This window comes from Nannospalax galili, unplaced genomic scaffold (assembly GCF_000622305.1).
Source record: "Nannospalax galili isolate Female #2095 unplaced genomic scaffold, S.galili_v1.0 scaffold1035, whole genome shotgun sequence".
NCBI classification, from domain to species: domain Eukaryota; kingdom Metazoa; phylum Chordata; class Mammalia; order Rodentia; family Spalacidae; genus Nannospalax; species Nannospalax galili.
The window spans coordinates 843,842-869,593 of NW_008335439.1; positions in this window are offsets into that span (position 1 = coordinate 843,842).

Here is a 25,752-nt window from a genome sequence, read left to right on the forward strand (position 1 = left end):
AATGGTTAATTTTTTATTATATATGTTTTACCACAATGAAAGAGTTTTAAAATATTCAAGACAAAATTAGCAAGAGAGATATCTGATCTATCTAAACACAATAACTAAAATCTCATCAAGGTGGAAATTATCTCAACTAATAGGAAGTTGTACTTTATGTGGGGGCAAATTAACTTTAATTCAGCAAAGATGTTATTTAAATGAATGTAATTACTATAGGTTGAGTTGCATCCATTAAAGTATATGGTCAAGTCACAATCCCTTGGTAATGGTGAATGTGACCTTGTCTGAATATAAATTCTCTGCAAATGTACTTAAGAATCTTAAGATGAGGTCATCCTGGATTTTGAGAACTCTTATCTACAAGGAACTGGATTCTCATTTGGAAAATGGAGGGAGAGTTTGCCTTTAGTGTAGGGATGTCCAGCAAAAGCCAGATGAAGACAGAGATGCTGTGATGTTCCCACAGATGCAGCCAGATTGTTGAGCCATAGAAAGATAAGATATCGCTTGAGGTGGATTTTCCCTGAAAGCCCCCAAAGGAAAGAACTGTGTGTACAAGTAGATTTAAGAATTCTGACCTCTAAAATTATGAGAATGAATTTCTATTGTTTTAAATTACCACATTTGTGATAATTTATAACAGTCCTAAAAACTGATGTAAGAATTACAGTGTACACAAAATTGAGAAAAGTAGATAAAATAATGTTATATCTTAAGATTGAAATGAAAAAAATCCCCAAGAGCAAATATGGCTGGGAGAATATTGTGTGATAACACATATGTTTTGCCAGAACTTAGAAAGTATTATAAAGCATTTTTCATTAATACCAGGCATGGTAGCATGCACCTTTATTCCCAGCACTTTAGAGGCAGGCAGATCTCTGTGAGATCAAGGCCAGCCTGGTCTGCATAGTGACTTCCAGGCCAGCTAGAGCTCAAAAAGCCAAAAAAAAAAAAAAAGTCATTATAGCAACACAAAATAATTACCATGGTGAATTAATTCTTTTTTTCATAGTGTATCAGTTAGTGACATAGAGAATACCTGAAGAATTAATGTACAGCCAAGTTCTAACTGAGTGCAGAGAGGACAAAGAAATTAATTCAGAAGTAATACTGATCTAGCAGATTCTCATGTGGAGAAAATAAAACTAGGATTCTGTATTGAACTCGTGAAAAATTAAAACCTGATAAAAATATGACTAAAATATTTTAAATTTTATGAAGAGATCTTGGACTCTATTTAAAGTCAAAGACCTTGGAAGAAAGCAACAAAGGAGACATGACATATTTAAAATACAAAAATTATGACAAAACCTCTGGACAGCAAGTGTCCTAGTTTTTTTTCTATTTCTGTGATAGAACGCCCTGACAAAAAGCAGCTTAGGGTAGGAAGGGGTTATTTGACTTACAGCTCCAGGTTGCAGTCCAGTTGCAGGGAAGCCACAGTGACAGGGTCTTGAAGCAGCTGGTTACATCCCATTCATAGTCAAAAGCAGAGAAAGGGTGTGCCTGTGTTTCTTTCTGGTTATTGCTTGTCTCTCTGTCCTACATGGCTCCCTCTCCCAATGGAATGGTACCACCAACCATGGACTGGGTCTTCCTTCATTAACAAACAAGAAAATCTGGCCCCTCCTAGACATGTCCATAGACCAACCTAAAAGACAATAACGCACTTGAACCTTTCTTCTCAGGTGGTTCTAATTTGAGGCAAGTCGACCTTTAAAAACTAACCAGAACTTCATTTAAAAGTAATTACTTCACTACAGGGAGTCTGTTGCCCCAATAATCACCATAGACTAGCAAACAAAAAGTCCAATGCCAAGAATGGACTCCCTGTTTTGAAATTATTGACCAGGAAGGTCCTGTAGACCTTTAAACAATACTGGTTATTGCCATTGCAGTTGGTTACCCAAGAGAACTTGAAGGTAAGCCCCTATTATTGAAGATACTACATGCCTGAGTCACAGAACGAACAAGGAAAAATCACATTGGTACTGTCCTCAAAGCTTCATCTCTACAGCTGACCTTTCATAGTGCTAGAAAGTGCTATGCATGTCACTGGCAGAGAAAGGCAATCATCAGCCTTTCACAACTATGAATGCTGTGAGCTGCAATACAACTATCTTGGCAAAAAAGGTGGTACAGATATCATGGGAGTAACCAATCACCTTCTGATTGGATTTAAGGCCAAATAATACAGGTGATACACCCGACACTGTTATCAGGGCCAAAAATCTATGACTAGATTGGTCACAGGCCACAGGGGAGAACCTATTATTCTACTAAACTATTAAGCTGAGTAATAATGATTGTGTTATTACCATAGATTAGGGTATCTCTCAGCTCTCACCAGAGATGGTTTTCTTGCAGCAGATAGTGATTAACATAGATATGGAGAGCTGGTCAACATGCAGAGAACTGAAGACTACTGAGTGCTCAACCTTAAAAGGGACACCTATATCCCATCTAAGCCTTCCGAGGCTCAATGATCCTGTGAAAGACGGTGTGGAAAGATTTAGGAGCTGAAGGTGGTAGATGAACACAAAGTAACTGTGTTGTCTGGTCCAACAGGTCAGTAGCGTGTATGAAACCACAATGCTTGCAAGAGTGTGCACAAGACCGGCACAAACTCATGTCAGGCAAAAAACCAGCAAAGGTCGGGGAGGTGAGGAAGAAGCTTAGCTCTAGCTGAGGATCTATTGGTAATTGACAGCTGCCAAGAGAGGGAGAGTCAGTTTTCCTTACCAGTGTGTTGACTGGTATATTGATTTGACTCCAGGGGATATACAAAAACCCAAGAGCATTTTGGGAACACAGATTAGTCTCAATATACCTTTACAAAAAGAAAAAAAAAATAGAAGATATAAAATTGATAAGGGGTAGGTTAGGAAGTGGGGAGGGTGTCTGAGTATGATCAAAGTACATTGCATGAAATTCTCGAAACAATAAAAATATTTTTAAAAAACTAAACACCACAGCAAGAGATCCTTTAACCAAAGTGAATGCATATAACTTAGGAAGATAGTATTTCAACATCTCATAGTTTATAAAAATTTTAAGACGTGTAGTATTATCATCAATTCTCAGTGTGTGACCATTAGCCTGCAGCAGTAAGGACATCTGCAGAAAAACTGCGACAGACTTGTGGTTAAGCCACCCAGCAATTATTTATTAGCAAAATAAATTAAGCCTATATCTTTGATACAGAAACACATTATATCATAGATACTAGAGATATAGTGTATAAGGGGATATCTCATTCACCAACTTCAGCATATTATAATACTGAAAATCTTAGTCAATAATCATGAGATGTGGTTTAATGCATTATATTTGTATTATATGATATTATCCAATAATTTTCAACAACAATAGACTTATGGCCATGAATTCAAGTGTTCTGTAATATAATAGGAGTATCATTTTAGAAATTGTACTCTTCTTTATCATTGAGAGAATAACATATAGAAAGGTTTTCAGGAGATGTCGGCCAAGACGGGTGTTTGAGTGACGCTGGACAAGGTGTGAAGAACATTAGCAAGGGTTTTAATGAGGAAATAAAATCCTTAGCAAAAAGCAACGGAGGCTTCTTTTGGGTCCTTGTGCAGGTAGGTGCATATGTATATAAAATTAACCTGTAAACCCAAAAGGTTTTCCATCAAAATGTTAAGAGAAAAATAAAAGTTACAGCTGCTCCTGCATGACCGTGTTCAACTTTGTTAAATCACAGAATTATCCCCGCACGTGTGTGTATGTGCTTGTATCTGGGTTTATCAACAGAAAGGAAACCCTGGGAAGAAGGCGGTACGAGAGGGTAGAAGAGGCAATTTGTCTTGTCTTAATATGTTTTGCATTTCTTGTTATGCATATATTACAATTAAAATAAAATGTGACAATATAAAAATTAATTTGTACAATGATTTCTTACTTAAAAAAATTCCCCAACTAATCAGTGTGAAGAAACATTTGCTTCAAATGGAAAAAGTAAAAATCATTCACTTGAGATTGTGGAAGTGGCTCAGCTGAGTGTTTGCTTGACAAACAGAGATCTCTGGGTTCAGTCTCCAGCCCAGCATGAAATGGGTGTGGTGGTGGGCCTGAAATCCCAGCAATCAGGAGTCAGAACTAGAGGCCTCAGAAGTCTGGGCATTTTGGACTTATCTGTGATTATCTAGTAAGTTTGAGACCAGCCTAGGATACATGACAACTTGTCGAACAACAACAACAAAAAATCCTTAATTTAAAAAAAGTCAAGTAAACGCATAACAAAAACACAGTCAGCAACAGATTAACCAGGAAAAAAATGCAGCATCAATTCCACAAGAACAAATGTCCAAATAAATTTCCAAACTGACTGTAAATTAGAGTAATATTTTGTAATTGCAAAATTATATCTTGTCATATTTATATTAAAAACATATTTGTAACACTGATGCATTACATTATGAGAAATATTTGGCTGATGTGGATGTTATGTGGTATTTTTTGGTATGAAATTTCATAAGATTTTTATTGTATATAAAATACTAATGTACTGTGACCAAATTACTCTATTATTAGAAATATATCTTTAAAAAGATAAGAATATGAGCAAAAGTATAAGTAAAGTTCTTGGAGAATCACACTTTAATTTTAAATAAAAACTACAATAAGAAACTGATTTCTATCCAATTATTAAAAACATGAAACAGTGAAAGTGACATCCTGCTTTAATGATATGAAGGATGTGTAGGATAAAATTATAAGCAGATAAAGGAAGACGAGATTTCTACATATTCTCTCAACTTTAGTATAAAGTAGTAATCATTTCCTACAGTAAAATAACAAATTGGGGTTTAAGGTAGAATTTTAGCTTTTAAAACCTTCTATATTTTGGTTTGTTCACAATAAACGTGTGAATTTTATAATTCAATACAATTTGCATTAATGTCATTTTGTAATAACCCTATTAGATTAACTTAACTGTTGTTGTATTCCAAGTTAAATAATGTAGTTTGTATTTAGTGCAATGGTAGTCAGTTCTCCCAGGTGAAACTACACGTTCTTTCCTTTCTTCCACATTTCTTTGTGTGTTTATTGGGTGATGGATTGTATATGTGCATCGTGTTTACACAGATGTATTGTATATGTACATTGTATACATATTATTTGGATAGCAACTGTAATTTTTATTCTGATATGCTTATTTTCTATGTTTATGGAATTATTCGCTGCTTTTGCAATTAAGGACAGAATTGCCCTTGAAAATCAAGATATTCATAGCATACAATATCATGAATTCCCAAATAATTTTCTTATTAAGTTCTTTCTGTTTTAATGAAGAAACCGACCAGTTGTTTTTACAGGAGGGAAGCATGGCCCTTAGCTGTCATTATAAATAAGAATAAATAACTCTTGAGTCCCAAAGCAGTTTCTCAAGGCTTTCAAAGTGTATAATTCAAGGACCACTGTGTAGAGATAAACAGTGTGCCTTTAAATGGGTAAATTGCACGATATGTAAATTATGTCTCAATAAAGCTGCTTCAAAAATGAGTCTGAAAAGCCTTCAAAATTTTTAAGTTTATGTTTCATTCTACACAAGACATTCTGATAGAGATACCAAGATATTCTGTGTCATTGCCTGGGGTTTGAAGGACTATTGTAAGGCTATGTTGCATAAAGCACAGGGAATGTTCCAAGGCAGTGAAACCAAACTGAATGATACTAATGGTGGAAATGTGATACAAATTTGTGGCCTTCACAGAATTTTACATGACAAAGTGTGACTTAGTTTACATAGTAAAAGGAAGCATTGTAAGTAAGTGGATGGCTTGTAAATGTGTTAATGTAACACCACAGGCAAAACAACTTGCACTTGAATGTTCTATTTCACCTGATGAAACATCTTCACATAAAGGTATAGGCGAAGATTTCTGATGCTATTACACATCTATACTTAAAAAATTAAGTGGATAACAGATGGTAAAAAGAGTACCACTAGCTGGAATGGGGAACACAGAAAAGGAATTGGAGAAACTGGAATGGTCTATTAACAAGTGGAGTTGGATAAATCAGCATGAATTATTATGGCTGCAAACTGAAACATATTGACATATGTATGCACAGGGTTATATAGAAGTACACATGCACCACACACATATATGGGGAATGTATGTCACTGATTTACTGTTTGCTCAGCTGAGAGGACCTTGAAGTAAGAATATTCCAATTGCAGTCATCAATTGCCCATAGCTATTTATCTAGAAGTGGAACCTTCTGAAATTTCACCTGTCCCCAGTGGTCTGTAAAATTATGTTGTTGTTATGCAGGTCTTGTTTAGACAACTATATTGTTGAGATTTCATGGGTGCAGCTTGTCATGAAATTGAAAGGGAGTGTGTGTTGTGCCTGTGTTTACGACCATGCAAAGAGCTGTGTCTGCGTGGAGGACCATGCGAAGAGCTGTGTCTGCGTGGAGGACCATGCGAAGAGCTGTGTCTGAGTGGAGGACCATGCGAAGAGCTTTGTGTGTGTGAAAGAACATGCGAAGAGTTGGAGAGGGAGGGAAGGGGTGGAAATTATGTATGTTCAGTACTCACATGTGAAATTCTCAAAAAACTAATAATAAAATGTGGTTTTAAAACTCAAAATAAGTAGGTAAAGTGCTGTGGTGAGGAAAAGAAAGTTTTCCAATTGTAAAAATCTCACTGGAAAAATCTATATTTGGATATCTAATATCACTCTATCATAAGGGCAAATCAAGCTCTTTTTGAGAATGGACTGATTCTAGGACTCAGGTTGAAAACAATTTAGTATGGGACTCTCATAAAAAATAAAATTTATGCACTCAGAAATGTGCACACATACATGCACACACATGTACTCGCAATGATGGGATATTTCAAATGGACATAAATATCAACTGAAAAAATAAGTTTTGAAAGCTAGAACAATATGCAAAACAAATATATATGATAGTGTTGACATAAATTTCCAAAAAACATAGATCATATCAACACATGTTTCAAAAAGTATACAAGGGGAAAACAATATATACTACCAGACCCATTTTATGAGATTACTGAAAACTAGATTACAAAGTAAATAGGCAATGAAATTTACAACACGAGAGGTCAATTTCCTATGACTATAAATACAAAGCTGTCATACAACATATTTACTTCCTGAATAAAAGTGTGTTTTTAAAATTATTTTACGTCAAGGAATTTACTCAATTGTGCAAAAATACAAGGATTCATCAGAAAATCAATCATCACAATTCTCCACATTAAAAATCTAATTTTCACATTCTGTGAAGAAAAAGATGCTACAGGCTCATGCCTAAAAGCTGTGAGAATAATTTTTAGTACCAAAGGAGAAAAGATTGTCCTGATCACTATATTAAAGCTACATTCCAAAATTTAAAGCCATCATTATATAAAATCCTGATGAATTTCAATTAACTTTAGAAAATTTTGTGCCCTGGATCTTCATTCCTAGGTATCATAATTTGGACATAACTCATAGTCTGACATAAATGACAACTCATCTCAAACAGAAAATTTTTATTGTAAAGCATGACCTGCTATACATCATAATTAAGTGGAAGAAAAAATAAAAACATATAGTTAAAGGGAAGAGTAGGTACTGACAAATACCACAATAGTAAGAGAAATAACCAAGATGACACATCGACTTATTGAATTTTTCTACAGACACACAAATCATAACAGTAATGGCATCGATAACTTTGCCAAAGCCCACAAAGGCTCTAAGGACGGACTAATCAGCAAAAAAGAGTCCGGTATGAGGGCTGGAGAAAGGGCTCAACAGTCATGTATATGTGTTGCTCCTACAGAGGACCCAAGTTCAATCCTAAGTACTCATGTCTGGTGGCTTAAGAATGGCTGTAAATACAGCCCTAAGGGATCTGGTCTCCACCTGCACCTGTACTCATGTGCACGAACCAACACAGACACACATGCACATACATAATTTTTTAAAAATTAAAATATTTTATGTGTATAATTTTAAAGCATTAAAAACATGGATAAGTGAATGCTTTATATAAGGTGAAATTTTAAGTAGTTATGGATTTTTCTCTAATTTAAGTATTCATTCATTGTGAATTAAAATTATTTGAAATCTCTCAGAAAACACATTGAACTTACTCTAAAATAATATTGAAGAGTAAGGCTTCACAATTAAGCAAATCGTTCTCAAGAAAGAATGTCAATGGGAAGCAAACGGGCAACAAAATACTAAGATTTATTAGAATGTTTTATAAGAGAAACCAGTAATTTTAGAAACTGAAGGCTTATAGATCTAGAAGGGAGAAAGGAAAGCCCTGAAATAATAGGACATGTGTTTAACATGTATGTGTTATGATGAATGTATTTTATCAATCACTATGGAAGGTTGTTTGACAGCAGATATTCTGAAAACACTCGCTTTCCTTAATAGCATGTGAACATTAAGCACAGTAAAGGCAGAAATATGAAATGTAAAATGCAAAGAGGTAATAGAAAAATTTTCAAGAATATTTCAGAAAAAAAGGAAAAAACAGTATGGTAGTTTTATAAATAAGACACATGAAAAATGGATTAATTGACATCTTCTGAGATCTCAACAAGCTTGAAGATGGGGTGGAAAGGATGGGAGTGGAAGTACAGACAAGAGTGGAGCTTGCATTGGTCTCCTGCGTGTTGTCACCATCGCTGTACGTTCATTGAGCAGGGTCCCAGGAGCCTGTAAGACTCTGTTTCCTTATGGACCTGCACCTCTTCCCCTGGCTCCCGTCATCGTTTGGCTCCCTCTTCCCCAGTGGTCCCTGAGTCCTGGGTGAGTGAAGAGTAATGTAGGAATCCTGTCCAGGGACCACACTCTGCAGAATCTTACTGTCTACACTTTGGTCAGTCATGGCCCTTTGTGTTCATCACCCTCTTCTGCATATGGAACCTTTGCTGATGAGAAATGAGAGACACATTAGTATTCTCTCTACTCCTTGTTCCACTAGGCCACTATGTTCCGTGAGCCTTAGATATAAAACCAGCATAGAACTGGGGAGGTGGGCAGGAAGCCACAACTTTGGTGAGGAACTATTTGCAGTTGATCACAATTAGGTGAAGAACAGTTGATCTTCTTTAAGGGAGTGATACTAGACAGGCTGAACAGGCTTCAGAGGATGAACTCACAGGAAGGGACATCTGGTTGTACAGGCCTCACTCTATAGGCTTTGACATGTGTGACAAAATACATGAAATTCTGTGGGTGGGCTATGGGGAGGTTGCAGATAGTGAAGGGGGGCTAAATGTGATTAAAATGTATGAAATCCACAAAACTTCAATTTAAAATATATACAAAAAATTTAAATTGGAAAGGCTTTCTATCAATCAATAATGAGCAGTCAGTCAGAGGGAGTAACCAAGGAAACACTTCCATTCACAGTGGCTTCAAATAGTGTTTAGGAACCAAACTAACCAAGGAAATTAAAGATATCTGCAACCAAAACTAAATCTGTGAAGAAAAAAGTTGAAAAAGATACAAGGAGATGGAAACGTGTGGATTGGTGGAATTTGTAACGAGAAACTGAACATCCTACCAAAGCAGTTCATACACTCAGTACAACCCCAATTAAAAACTCTGTTTTATGCTTCACAAAAACAGAAAAAAGTATCTTAACATTCATATGGAATCACAAAAGACCCTGAGTAGACAAAGCAATTCTGAACGAAAAAAAAAACAATGCTGGGGGACAAGTTTCATATCAAATTTCAAAATATGTTACAGAGTTATAGTCATAATATAAGCATGGTCTAGGCACAAAACAGTCATGTAGACCATTTGAAAAAAAACGGAAGACCCAAATATGTGTGCATGCAATTTCAGTCACCTATTATTTGACTAAGGTGACAAAAATACATTCTGATGGAAAGACAGCATCTTGAACAAATGGTGTGAAGAAAACCAGATCTCCACCCATAGAAGCATGAAATTAGAACCATATCTATCTCAGAGCACAACAGGCAACTCCAAATGGATCAAAGGCTTCAATGAAAATCCCAAAACATTGACACTGTTAGAAGAAAGCATAGACAATTCTCTACAAAATGCAGGTGCAGCATAGGACTTTCTAAATCAGAGTTCTATTGCTCAGAAATTTAGGTCAGTAATCGATAAGTGGAACCTCACTAAACTGTAAAACTTCTGTACAACATAGAAAACAACTAATCAAGTGAAGAAGGAGCCTACAGAGTGGGAGAAAATATTTCCACCTATATATCTAACAGAGGAGTAATAGCCAGAATATACAAAGAACTCAAAGAAACAAAGAAGCAAAAAGAAAAATGACCCAATAAAAAATTGGGCTATGGGTCCAAATCAATATTTCTCAAAAAATAAAACAAAAATGGCTAGCAAATATGTTTAAAAATGTTCAACATCCTTATTAATGAAGTAAATAAAAATTAAAGCTACTTTAAAACTATATCTTACCCCAGTCAGAATGGCTATGACAAAGAACAAATGACACAAAATGCTTTCAATGATGTGGGAAGAGCAGAACCCTAATTCATTGCCTGGGGGAATCTCAAACTGGTGTAACCACTATGGAAATCAATGTGGAGAACTCTCACAAAACTAAAAATGGACTTACCATATGCTTAGGGTACATCACTTCTTGTCGTATATGCAACAGACTCAGCATCTTAGAACAGAGATACTTGCTCGTTCATGTTCGTTGCTGGTATTTTCACAATAGCTAGGACATGGAAACAAACTAAATGTCCCTCAACTGATAAATTGATAATGAAAATGTAGTACATTTAAATATGGAGTTCAACTCTGGTAAAGAAAAATGAAACCATGAAATTTGCACATAAATGAATGAAATTAAATCTGTTGTACTAAGTAAAGTAACATAGACTCAGAAATACAAATGACTCATGTTCTATCTTATTGGTGTAATCTAGCTCCAAATCCTTAGATATTAGTACATATCTTGATGTAACCACAGGAGCCAAGAAAAGGGAAAGGATCTATTGTGTGAAGATAAGGAGGCATTCCAGAAAGGGGAATAATAAGAGCTGATTGTTATGAAGTGGGGAAATGGTGGAAATAGGCAATACTTTAAATGGGGAGGGAATAGAGAGGGTTATACAGTGGGAGAGAGAGAAAGGAGAGGTAAATAACACTTAGGTGGTGTGTAAACCAGAGGAAAATGTATGAGTTCAAATACATACTGAGCATATACATGTGGGTGTATATACAAATATATATATATATGTATGTATATGTGTATATATGAAGTCTGTATATCATAAAACATTATGCCAGGCAGGTGAAGCCTCCCTTTGACTTGTTGGCCAGGGTAGTTCAAGAGACTCTCAGAATTACCAAGAATATTACCACAGCGCTCTCAGACGGCTCCTAGAAGTTGAAGACATGACCTTATTACTGAAGACGGGCGATACTTGGGACATGGAACTTGGAATGATGGGGACAAGACTGACCTGGACTTCCAGAAGCCTAGATCTCATAGTATCAGAGGAAACTATGTAAACTTGTCAAGGGATAAAATCAGTTACCCCATCTAGTCGTGAAGTCTATGAACCGTAATAATAACCAGCCCAGAAAATATTCTCTACTGGTTCAGTAGTGATATTTTTATCTTGTAGGTAATCAACACTTGTCTAATTGGACTTCTATCCCATCAATGGAAGGGAACTCGTGGGTGGTACTGTAAACACAGATGAATACACATGGCTGGGGAGGTCATAGATCCTAGAGAAAAATAAAGTTTTGTTAAATTCCTAGATCAATGGAATATCTCACTTTATTCTAAATACATATCATTATATTACAGAAAATTATAGCCCTCACCAGCCAACAAAGATGCTTCTTCTGGCAACAGATGGAGACGGTTACAAAGTTCCACAACTGATCAAATGCAGAGAATGAGTGTTTGTGAGGTGCCATTCCCTAGGTGTCACATCTACAATGCAACCTCTATACCTAAGGCTTAGATAGCCTGGTGGAATAGGGAGTGGACAGAAAATTAATGAATTTCTCAACTCTTACCTGTGAAGCTTTCTAATGCAATAGACAGTAACTAACCCAGAAAGCCACAATTAGCCAAAGTGCAGAAAATCAGAGACTACAGAGTGTTAACCTCTGAATAGAACACCTATATCAAAAGTTTGCCACCCAAGGCTCAGGAATTATTTTGGTAGATGGGTTGGAAACATTGGAAGAGTCAGAGGTGGTGGATGAACACAGGAAACACAGTTTTCCAGACAGCTGAAAAGGTACATATGTGAACTCACAACAATGATAACAGCACGCACAAATCCCATATAACCTCAAGTCAGACAAAATTCCAACATAGAAGTGGGGCAGTCAATCAGAAGCTCCAAGCCTACCTGGGGAAAAATTGGCAACTGGTAACTACTGGTAGGGTAAATTTGGTTTTCTTTAACAGTGTGAGGCTAAGTAAGTTAACCAGGCTCCAAAGGGAGGACACACCCTGAAGGACATTTTAGAACATAAACTTGCCTTATTATATATGACAGAATACATGAAATCTAGTAGTATAGGCAATAAAAAGTTTATAAATAGGGGAAGGGTCTGAATGTGATCAAAATATATTGTATGGAATTCACAAAAATTCTATTAAAAGGAAAAAAGAAAGGGGCAATTTTTATAGATGGACACTCAAATGTCTAAGATTAATGAAATATTCAAAGTTATTATAATTTTTTAAATGTAAAAAAAAACAATAATCACATAGGCAATGTGAGAAGCCCTTGACCTAAATGCACACAGAATTAGAAATCTAGGTCTTCTACTTCAGATCAAAAAATAACAGTTTTCATAGATTTATGCAGGAACCAGCAAGAGTGGTCATGGAAGAATCTCAGGCTAGGTGGGCATTTCAAGGCAACAATTGCTCCATCATCATGATGAATGACATAAGAAATGCAGTGGATGCAGACCAGATGCTATCCTCCAATGAGGACACATGGGGACACTGATGGAGCTTAAGAAACAATACACTGCAATATAAATATAATTTCATGCACATATAGTAAGAATTTTTAATTTTAAAGAAAACATAATGTCTTCATTTGAGAAGAACACAGAACCAGAAAACTAAGTGCTAACTCTTTATTAGAAAGTTCCGTCTTCCCAGGTTCAGAATGAAGACGCTGCCTCAAGGTCATCCCGTTCCTCCCTCTGGACCTGGGGCGAGAGTGTCTATAGTCTGGGTGGAATATTATGATGCTATAGAAAACTTTCCCTTCTCAGATCTGATGGTAGAGATCAGCACTGGTGTGGAAACTACTGCAAACAGTAGCACTTCTCTAAGATTACAACTCTTGAAAAAGAACTCCCAGTCACCTTCATCTACCCTTTAAGCATTGGATTTTTCAGGATAAAAATCCAAGGAATCACTGGAAAATTTAACATGACAATCTGTCTTGTTGATGGGATGATAGTCAAATGTTGAGCACTTGACTTTCTGGTGAGGCAGAGTGTAATGAACATTTGTAGATGTACAGCCCACCACATGTCCACCGGAAACAGGAAATCACAACATGCCAACAAATATCGGAATAAACATTTTTCCATGAGGTTGGAGTCAAGAGCTACAGTTCTTAGGGCTTTGTTTGTCCAGACAGTTGAACTCCACTGAGGGAACTCTAATACCAAAACAAGACAGTTTGATATGTGATCACTATAAACATATAAACAAATCACTGCAAAGCTTACTGTTTAGCCACTGGAAGAGAATAAATACATGGAAAACCACTAGGTAGAAGACCACCTGCACTCTAGTCAGATGGGCTCCCAGCACAACCATACTTATGTTGGTAATGACAAGAAACATTTTTAGCCATAAACTTTTTTTTTTTTTTTTTTTTTTTTTTTTTTTTTTTTTTTTTTTTGGTCTTTTTGAGACAGGGCCTCCATGCAGCCCTAGCTGTCCTGAAACTCACTATGTAGACCCATCTGGCCTTGAACTCACAGAGATCTGCCTGCCTCTGCCTCCTCAGTGCTGGGATTAAAGGTGTGTGCCACCATGCTGGGCCATACATTTTCTTTTTAAAAGTGATAATTTTGGTTAAATATAAGCCTTTTGAGGAGAAAAGCTTTTGTGCATCTCAGCTAAACACACATGGATTGGTAGTATCAACAAATTTGCAAATTAGAAGCTAAAGATAATTTTATACCTTGCTTTTTAGGAGGTTGTATTCAAAATTAAAATGTCTCAGAATCTTCCAGGACTTTTCAAGCCCCAAGTCAACAACATGAAGAGGTGAAGGAGCTGCGGCTTCTCTTCAGAAGTCTGTCTATTTGCCGTCCCATCCCACTGACAAAAGAGAAAGACATAAATGGAGTTTGCTCAGGTAAGAAATCTGACATTAAAATGTTTCCTGTTTTCTCTCCATGTTTAAGCAACATGACCCTCTCATCACCCAGGAGATGTCACAGGGCCTCAGAATCAAAGCAGACAGATAAAAACTCAAGGCACAGCCCTTGTTCTCCAATGCACGTGCTAGTGATGTTTGTGGAGTTAAAAGCTGTAAGACAGCAGTGAGGCCTCCATTCTCCTTCACTGTCCCATTCAGTGACATGATGATAAGCTAAACATTTATGTTTCCTTGATTAATACCAAAAAATGTAAGTTCACAAAATAGGAAGTTCAGGCTCAGAGAAAATAGATGGGCTACCGAAACAGTGATGTATGCCTGTCTGGCCCCTGCATTACTGACGTTACAAGAAATGATGTCTTGTCTCCCATGAGCCCTGTACATATGCTTGGTCATATGAGATATTTATGGAGAGACTCTGGAAGACAAAATTGTGCTTTGAAAGTCTCAATAGGAGATTGAAATGGAGATATAATTTGTCTTCTAGGTCCCTCATATTTTATATTTCAGTGGTCAAAATTTTTATTGCAGAGAATAATTCTATGTCACTTTAAAACGGAGGGAACCATACATTCCCTGGGGGAAAGAAAATTCATCCTTAAGCTGTGGCAACTGTAGAGTGGGAGATGCCTGGCAAGGAGGGGCTCGTGGATTCAGCTAGAATAAACGGGACACAAATCTGAGGAAACGTAGAGTTGGTACATTTACAAGTAAAAACGTAGATAATAAAAAACACTCTCCTGATTGTCTTTGCTGGGGACGTGTGCTGGATGACACACCTGGGCAGAGGAAATCTCAGTTGAGGAAATACCTCCATTACACTGGCCTCTGGCCATGTCTGTGGGACATTTTCTTGATTGCTGAGTGATGTGGTATAGGGCAATATCATCCCTGGGAACATGGTCCCGTGTTGTAGAAGAGCAGACTGGGCACAGCCCAAGGCAGCAAGTAGTAAGCAGCGTTCCTCCATGGTATGTGCTCCAAGTTCCAGCCCTAAGTTCTTGCCTGGCTTCCCTTGATGATGGACTTGAGCAGTAAGCCAAATAAAACCTTTCCTCCCCAAGTTGGTTTTGGTGAATGCTTTTATCACATCAATAGAAGCAAACTAGGACAGGAAGGCAAGGAGGACTAGAATGCATAGATTAAATGGAATAAGCAAAGGAAAAGACTGTGGGGAACAAGGAAGAAGGGCGATGACGGGGAGTGAATAGGAGGATAATCAACTTTCCAGCCTCCCCTAAGACCAAAGGGACAGGGAGACAAAGCCACTAGATTGTGTCATGGTCAGCAGTACAAAAGTGGACTCCGAAATTTCAAATTAAGTTGCTTCTACTAAATCACTGAGGTTCAGATTGCATATTATAAAGGGAATGTATCTATGTTTTTAGATCTAATTTGAACAAATAACTGTTGGATTTGTTCCACTGAAATATGAAAAATGTGGGAACAAAAGTAACATTTTATACATTACCAATATTATCGAAAGTACAAGGAAAGACCAACCCAACCATGATTTGCTAGGGCCCATGAAAGAAATAGAGAAAACTTCTTTACTAATATATTGTAAAAATAGCATTACTACACATGGTGATCCATCGAGACTAAAAACATTTTATTTTCAATGCTGTTAACTATTGGGATGTCATTTATAGAATTAGCATCAGGTATACAGTAAAGACTTTATTTTTAAGAATGTTTGAGTCATAAATACTAACAGAAGAGGAAGGATGGAAAGATGATCAAGTCTGACTGAGAAAACTGTGGTTACTTCTTTATTTCCTGTTCCTACCCAGGCTTCTAGAAAGGTTGGTCATAACCATTTGTTTCGTCTGCCAGCATTTTTTCTATATGCTTTTAATTTAATAAGAATGAATTCCCTCAAAGCTTTAAGACTTCTATTTTGATAATAATTCTCACAGGAGAATTGTAATATCATTCCCTTTGCCCTGCGTTCTCAATTGATTTTTTTCCTCAGAATTAGGATTAGAAGAGATCTAAGTTTCCTAAGAAATTCTTAGAAGAGATCCCCATATGGATACTCTAAATTCCCCTGAATCTTTTTAAAGCCTCAGTTTAAATAAAGATCTTGATTCTGAAATGCAGAATGACTTCTGACTATTATTACAGAAAGAGATGGGTCACCAAACAGCCAAGTGGATGCAATCCAAATCACTGTGATTGACAGGAAGAGGTGTTTAGGGTAGCAGAGGTTCAAAACAAAGTTCATTCACAACATGGATATCTCCTAATGACAAAGTAATGTGTATGTTTGGCATTATTCCGTATGCAAAATCACCTCAGTTTGGACAGAGGAATTGATTTATAATTAGTTTCCAGGAAGTATACATGATACAGGATAGATAGAAGAAAGATCAATTTAAAAAGTTTTAAGGGGTAAAATAATCCTCTACCTATCTTTTCTTTTTCTCGTATTTCTTTTTTCTTTGTCAATATAAGATACCAGGACCTAAATGCCTTAACGGAATCAGTTCTTTCTAAGTTTTTTTCTTTTGGTGAGTTAATAAGAAATGCAGGTAATTCAGTTAGTCCTTTTAATTAATAATAGTTATCATTCCAAGAAAGCTTTTGTATTATTCAGCTATTATGAGTCTATGCTTGCTTCAAATGATGTCTGCCCAATAATAATTTCCTTATGTTCAAAATTTTAAAAAGATTTTCAAAGTCAGGTGCAGGGATCTACAAGCCAAAATCAGGTTAGGGTTACCTGGGTAATTATGATTCCACAAGGAAAGTAAACCTATCCTGTCACTTCTATGTTCCTGATTCTTACCGTGATCAATAGTTAATTACTTCTCAATCTTTCCTGGGATACAAGTATTCCCTGTAGCCTAAGTATTTTACCTTTTTAACTGCACAGATCAACCTTTCTGCTTTTCCTGCATCGAGTTAAGCTGATGTGGAGGACGCAGGCAGCACACAATACAACAGACAGAAAGGTCATATAATCAATCAGTGGGCATTGAGAAAGGTCAGTAACGCTACAATGATTAAAAAGCATGTTTTCTATGGAGATTGGGAATAAAGATTCTCAATGAAGAACTAATGAAGTCAAAGTTGACACTTCTCTGTTTACACCTTCCAGATGGTAACTGACCTTCTAAAACTGTGAACCACCTCAGATCCTTCCTGAAAACATCAGTGTTCTGGATTTGCAGCAGAGCTCTACTGAGTCAGTCATCTGGGTACCTAGTTTACTAGATCAGTACTGCAGCAAGCCTGTCCTGGTCTCTGCAATGAGGAGATTCCAAATCCAAAAATAGAAGAAAAATATTGGGTTTGGTTCTTTTTTTATTATTCTATGGTTGTAACCCCAAACCATGTACAAACAGCTGGAAATGTATGCTCTGGAAATGTATGATCCCAGGAAATGTGCTCTGCACTACGGGTTCATGGTATCTCATTCCTGTCTCTTTACGGTTCCGAAATGTTGGAAACTGAGCAGAGCTGACTAGAGACATGGGTGCCTTAGCTATTTGGTGTTCTTCCTTAGGATATGTTTTCAGTCATAGATCAGGAGATTGCACATCCAGTTTAAAAATATACTTCTTACTTTTATCTTAACAGCAAATGCTTATAAGGTCTTGTGTTCTATTGCACAATAAACTGACTCTAGATGACAGTGTTACTGTATGTTTCAAAATAGCTAGAAGAAAGATTTTTGAATGACCTTACCATGAAGAAATGACAAATGGATGATGGTGGTAAATATGATAGTTACTACAATTTGATCAACATAGAATATATACATGTAGTGAAGCACAAGTATGTATCCCATAGATACTAATAACTATAGAGTATTAATTAATTAAAATATAATGGAATGAGTGTGAAAGGTCTTTATATCACTAATCAATGTGACTTTGCAGGCTAGCCCTGCATACATAGAATTAGAAAAGAGTGCTAGTTTATCCCATCAACTAGAACGGGAAAACCCTTAAAAATACAGGAAATAGGACTGAGGAACTGGCACAGCCGTTAAAGGCTCAGGCTCACAATCAAAGATCCAGGAAATAGGAAAGAACCATTACGGTGAAAGCCAATTCTAGCACATATATCCTGTAGATGACAAAGTAGAATAGTGGGAAGCGATTTTGTAATCATATGGATTCCAACATATCAATCAATCATCTTGAACCTGTGATCCTATCTAAAAAAATGCATAACGATCCTACATGTTTTCCCTAAATTATAGTGTTTTATGAAAAGGAATGATGAGAGAGAGAGAGAGAGAGAGAGAGAGAGAGAGAGAATAAGACAGGAAGACTCCTGTAATTGTCTGTTTACTGTTTACTATCACAGCGCTGCTGAGCTAGAGCAGAGAGAGGGACTTTTGGATAAAGTCTAGTGGATTCATTAAGCCAAGACAAAGCACCAGAGCAAAGAGAGGTACACATAGAGACAACATTGAAGAATTTCATAAAGCCCCCTTTGAGTACATAGTACAGTTATGGATTATATTATTTCATATAATTTCATATAATATGAAACACATGTATTGTGAGGGAAAGTATCACAATAACCATTCTTAAGGATTAGGGGGAATCAGTGCTGATGAGTCCTTCCTTCATTAAGTAAGGAATCCTTCCTGCTTCCACGAGCAAGAGCGGAAACCCCAGTGTTGACTCAGAGCATGCAGGGCTTTCCTTCAGTAGTGAGGCATAATCAGAACAATGTAATGCCTTATCATTTACATGTAGATTAAAATCAGTTCTAAAAATTATTAAAAGAATACAAAGCACGTAGTGTTCAAGAAGATAAAATTCATAAAGTATGCATCTATCAGAAATCGTAAAACATATGTCAAATGAGGTTGCATGGCCTTTAATCCCAGTCCTTGGGAGTCAGAGGCAGATGGGTCTCTGTGAGATCGAGGCCATCCTGGTTCATATCAGGACTTCCAGACAGGCTGTGACTAGCGAGACCCTGTCAGAAAACAATCAACAACAACAAAAAAATTGTGAAACAGGCAAAACCAAACTACTGAAAGGTAGAGAATAACTTACAGGACAGAAAAATAAGTTCATGAAAACTAATACAAAACTCTTGCTGATGCTGAAAGAAACACCGGGCACATTAAAACAACCATCACAGTTCTATTCTACACATTAAAAATTAAATAAAGGCACAGAATACAATTTTAAAAGACCCTGGTTGAAACTGTGAGATAGAAAGTAACACTAAAGCGATTTGTTGTCTGATTAGATAGGGCAGTGTTAAATATAAATGGACACTAAGACAGCAATATAAGATGGGTAAAGTGGAATATGTAGTAAGAACCCAAATTTCAAAGACTATCAGTTATGTGTTGATATCTTCCAGCATCCAAATACTTATTAGAAATACCTGGGTATTCCAAGTGAAAAGCAAAAATTTTTGAGAAATAATAACTTCCCTCATTAAAATAAAAAACAAAAAACAAAAAAAACTGTAAGAGATGGAGAGATGGCTCAGCAGTTTAGAATGTGAGTGTGAATTGCTGTTCTTGAGGAATCTAGTTTGATTCCCAGCACCCAAGTCTCGTGGTCCACAACTGCCTGTAACTCCAGGTCCAGGGGATCCAGCACCCGCTTCTGGTCTCCACAGGCACTGCACTAATGCTCACAAGTCCTCTCACAGACAAGCACAAAAACACATAGTCAAAAAATAATTTTTAAAAAATCCCTATAAATTAGGGGCTGGAGGGATGGCTCAGCAGTTAAGAGCACTGGCTGCTCTTGCAGAGGACTTAGGTTCAATTCCCAGCATCCACATGGCAGACAAAAAACCTTCTGTAACTCCAATTCCAGGGGATCCAATGCCCTCTCCTAATATGGGCATGGCATGACACAGGTGCATTTATGCACATGCATACACATATACATAAAATAAAAGTAATCAATAAATTATTTTATGCATACACATATACATAAAATAAAAATAATCAATAAAATTTTTTTTTAAACTGTAAATTAGGAAAACCATGAAACTCAATGGTCCCCATAGCACAAGAAACGTGAGTAATTCTAATACACATCAAATACTGCCAAATACTGAAGACAAAGAGAAAACCTTAAAAGCTCCCAGAGATAGGAGCACTTAGGGACATAGGTAACAAAGGAGACTGAGGGTTGTTTTTTCTTATCAGGAAAAAAGAGAGAGGAAGTAAAACAACATTTTTAAATATATTCAATAATAAGAAACTTGTCTCTAATTTTATATCTAGAAATGATATTTTGTGACATTTTAATTCAAAACTAAAACTTTTCATATGCCTTAAAGATAAACATACAACTCAATGGAAGAGGGTACTGTAACAAACACTAACACTTAAGGAACTCCTTCAATCAGAAAGAGAAAGACACAGCTACCTGGAACCTCACAAAGGAATTACATGCATGGGATGTGGTTGGTAACTTCATATTTAGGTGAGAAAAATATTGTTATTATTACGATGTAAGCATCTTGAAAAGACACAGAGGGAGAGAGAGGCAGGGCAGAAGAGGAAAGTGTCAGGGACAGTACTATGCTTTTGTCTTTGAAGAAAGAGGAGGTATCAGGAACCAAGGACTGGAAGCAGTCTCTCCAAGTTGTAAAACTGGAAAACTGATTTCCCCAATGTCCTCAAAAAGAAATGCAGCCTTGACACATTAATTACAGGGATTGTAACTTACACATATACAAAATGCTGTATGTGTGTCTGATTATTTTGTAATTATTTTGTGTAAAATAACTGAGTGAATTCTATTTCAGAAATTATTGAAATTATCCTAGATTATTTTATGCATAAAGTAAACAAAAATAAGACATATAATCATTTTAATAGAAAAAAAGAGTGATTCTATGAAGTATCTCACTTATTCCTGATTAAAAGAGAATTATTTCTTAGCCATCAAGGAATAGACAATAACTTCAACATGATTGAGATCAGTCACAGAAAACACACAGAGAATATTACACTTAATGATGAAAGAAAATACCTCCTTTCTAACTATGAGCAAGAATATGACAATTCTGTTTTATTTTATTTTATCAATTAATTATCAGTTCTACTCAATGAATTAAGTCAAGTTAAATAAATAAAAGCACCCAGTTTGGAATGAAAGATATAAAATATTGCTTGTTAATAGGCAGTATAGTAAATAGTATGGAATCTCCTAACCTCACCAAAAATTTGCTTTTCAGCTCAGAAGTTATATCTCATCCTACTTGTGTTGGGACCTCTTCTGACATTCTATTCACACATCAACACAGACTTGACACTAGACTGAGCACCAGGCACCATTCAGTTTTTCCACAATCTGACAAGTTGGGGTGACATATAACAATGATCCAAACACCCGCTTCAGAGAGGTGAGGCCAGATCCATACCAAGAAACACCACTAGCTACCTGACTGTGGATGCCTGGGTACCATCACAAAAGCGCAAGTAACCAAGAGAACAGGTTTCATCTGGAAATCAGTACCCCCATTGTAATGTTACCTGAGAAAAGCCATGCAGATGATGCATAAGACAGTAATTTCAAAATAGCAGTTAGAAGTATGTTCAGGAAGCTCACAGAAGATTTGTATAGATTCTAGAACAAAGAGAAAAAAAAACCACAGACTATTGAATGAAAATAAGGAAATAACTCAAGAAAATAGAATTTAGATAGGGAGTTTCTGAAGAAAAGCCAATGTGCAATAAAACTCAAAATGATATAAACGCTTGTCAGTGAAGCAAAAATTCAGTGGAAAACCTCACCAATAAAATGGATCAAATGGAAAGGAGACTATCAAAGATTGAAGATGTGGGGGAAATTCGATCACTCAGTGAAAGAAAATGTTGAATCTCAAAATACCCATGAAAGGAATGTGTGGAAACTCTGGGACACTATAAAAACCCAAACCTACAAATTGTAGGTGTAGAAAAAACCTAAGTCAAAGGCACAGAAAATATCATCAACAAAATCATAGAAGAAAATTTCCAAGATCTAAGAAAAATGATGGCTACAAAAGTATAAGAGGCATGTGGAGCAATAAGTAGATGGGAACTGAATAGAAACTGTACATGCCATATAACATCAAAGCACTAAATGTACAGAACAAAGAAAGGACACTGGAAATCAGGAGAGAAAAGATCAACTCACACTTAAGAGCACACCGATTATAACAACCTGTGATGTTTCATTTGAGGGTTGGAAGCCAGAAGGGATCAATGTTCTACAAATTCTGAAAGACCATAGATGCTAGACAAGAGTACTATATTTATCAAAATGATCAGTCATAATCAAAAGAGAAAGAAAAACTTTTCATGACAAAAGCAGATTTAAATTATTTATGCCACTGTGACAACATTGCTTAAGATACTTGAAGGATTGCTTCAGTCTGAAAGGATGGTTAATTATATCCAAGAAAGCACAGGAAATAAGTAAATAATTCCAGAATATTTCACCAAAAGAGATCAAAGAAAACACAACAGCAAAATAAGAAGAATTAGTACATATTTCTCAACACTGACTCCCAATACTCAGAATCTCAGACCTTCAAGGTACAACTATTCTAATATCTGACAAAATGCACTTCAAATCAAAACTAGTCAGAAGAGATAAGGAAGGACATTTTAAACGCAATAAAAGAAATATCACCAAAAAGGTATTACAATGATAGTCATTTAATTACAAAATACAAGAGCAACCAGTTTCATAAACAAATACAGTAAGACCCAAAACACAGATCAGCCCCTAGATGTACAGGGATAGTGGGTGACTACTGTACTCAACTTTCACCAATCAACAGGTCAAAATCAGAAGACCCTAGAACTGAATAAAAACAAAACACAACATAGAAAAATTCATCTGACACAATGGAGGCGCTCGTAAAAGGTACGTGTATAGCACTAAGTGCTTACGTGGAAAAATTGGAGCGATCTTATATCAGTAACTTAATCATGTACCCAAAGGCACGGGAAGAACAAGAACAAGCAATACCTAAAACTAGTAGACTGGGAGAGACCATCAAAATCAGGGCTGAAATTAGTGAACTAGAAATGAAAACAAAAATACAAAGAGTCAAAGAAATGAAAAGTTGTCCTTTGCAAAGACAAGCAAGGTTGGCAAACCTTTAACCATACTAACAAATAAAGAGAGGACACAAATTAGTAAAACCAGAGATGAAAAGGGAAACCTTAGAATAGACATTAAAGAAACTCAGAGTACTTAGGAAATACGTTAACAATCTCTGTTCCAACAAAGTGGAAAATCTCAAAGAAATTGATGAATTTCTAGTTACATACACTCTGCCAAAGTTAAATAAAAGTGAAGCAAATAGTTTTAAAAAAGCCATAGCGCCAAATGACATAGAAGCAATCATTTAAAATTTCCCACCTAAAAAATAGCTCAGGGGCAGATGGATACAGAGAATTCTATTAGACCCTCAGAGAAGAACTAACACCAGTACTCCTCAAATTATTCCATAAAACAAATCAGGAAAGATCACTTCCAAATTCCTTTTATGAAACCAGATTAACGTGATATCAATACCAGACAAAGATCCAACAAAAATAAATACAATTGTATACCAATCACTCTGATGAGCATAAGTGAAAAAGTCTCAATAAAATATTTTCAAACAGAAATTAAGATCACATCAAAAATATCATCCACCTTGATTAAGTTGGCCGGATGCAAAATTAACACACAAAAATCAGTAGCTTTCTTGTATACATACAAACGACAACCTAACAACTAAGAAATCATGGAAACAATCTTGTTCAGTCATGATAGTTTCAAAAAATATGGTGGAATAAACCTAACCAAGTAAGTGATAGACATGTATAATAAAAACTTTGAGGCACTGAAGAAAGAAATTGAAGAAGATACCACAAGATTTTGAAAAGACTTCCCATGCTCATGGACCTGTAGGATCAATGCTGTGGAAATAGCCACAGCTATTCCAATGCTGTGGAAATAGACTGCTTTTTAATCAAAAGCAGTCTGCACATTCAGTGCAATCCCCACAAGTATTCCAACACAATTCTTCATGGGAATTGAAAATATAATCTTAAATTTCGTATGGAAGCATAATAAAACAGGGTAGAGAAAATAATCCTGAACAATTAAAGAATTGCTGAAGGCGTTGCCATTCCTGAACTCAAACTGTACAACAGAGCTATAGTAATAAAAACAGCATGGTACTGACATAAAAAGAGACATATTAATCAATGAAGTAGAATTGAGGATCTGTATAAAAGTCCACTGACAGTCAATATATTTGTGACAAAGAGGCCAAAATATGCACAGGAGAATAAATGACATCTTCAAGGGTCCTGATCAAATCAGAATGCCACATACAGAATAATGAAGATCTAGTCATATCTCCCACCCTGCACAAAACTCAGTTCCAAATGGACCAAAGTCCTTGACATAAGACATGGTACCCTGAATCTGTACAGAAGAAAAATAGGGTAGATGTCCCAATTTATACCTGTAAAAATTATTTAAAATCCTCTTCATAGCATAGGATATAATCATTTGAGTAAAGAGACAGCCTATACAACTGGAAGAAGACTTTACCAGTTGTACATCCGATAGAGCATTAGTATCTCAATGTACAAAGACCTTAAAACTAAACATCAAGCAAACAGCAGCTAAGAGCACTGACAGGATTTTCAGAGGACCCAGATTCTGGTCCCAGCATGCACATGTCAACCACCAACACTCCAACAACATTCCAGTTCCGGTGAAGCTGACACCTTCTTCTGGCTTCTGGGGGGCATTGCAAGGCGTGAATGCACTTACATACATACAGGCAAAACAATCATATACTTAAACTGAATCAGAAAAATTTTTTAAAGAGTTAAATAGAGTTACCACATAACAGGAGGACAAACTTGTTATCAAACACCATAAGCTAGCAATAAAAAGACCAGTAATAGGCATATGTGACCTCTTTTGGAGCTGCTTGCCAATGGGGTACCACAGACCTTCAAACATTACTGGCTATTGCCACTGGTTTTAGTTACCATCCAGACCCTGAGGTAAAACCCTTTTCCTAAAGACACTGCATATGTGAGCCATAGAACCTGGGAAATCAAGGAATTCATCAACAATTCCTCATTAATGGCTATCTTTCATAGTGCTAAAAGGTACTATGTGAGTTACAAGAAGCGAAGAGAAATCATCAGTCTTACCTGCTTTGAACGCTGAGAGCTAAAATAATAATTAGTCTTTTAAGATTTGCCCATTGGTACACGAATGTTATGGGAGTAACAAAGCACCTCCTGATTGGATATAGGGCCCACTTCACAAGATGGAACCCATACCCACCTGGCCCTCTTATACATGAAGAACCTGTGACTATGT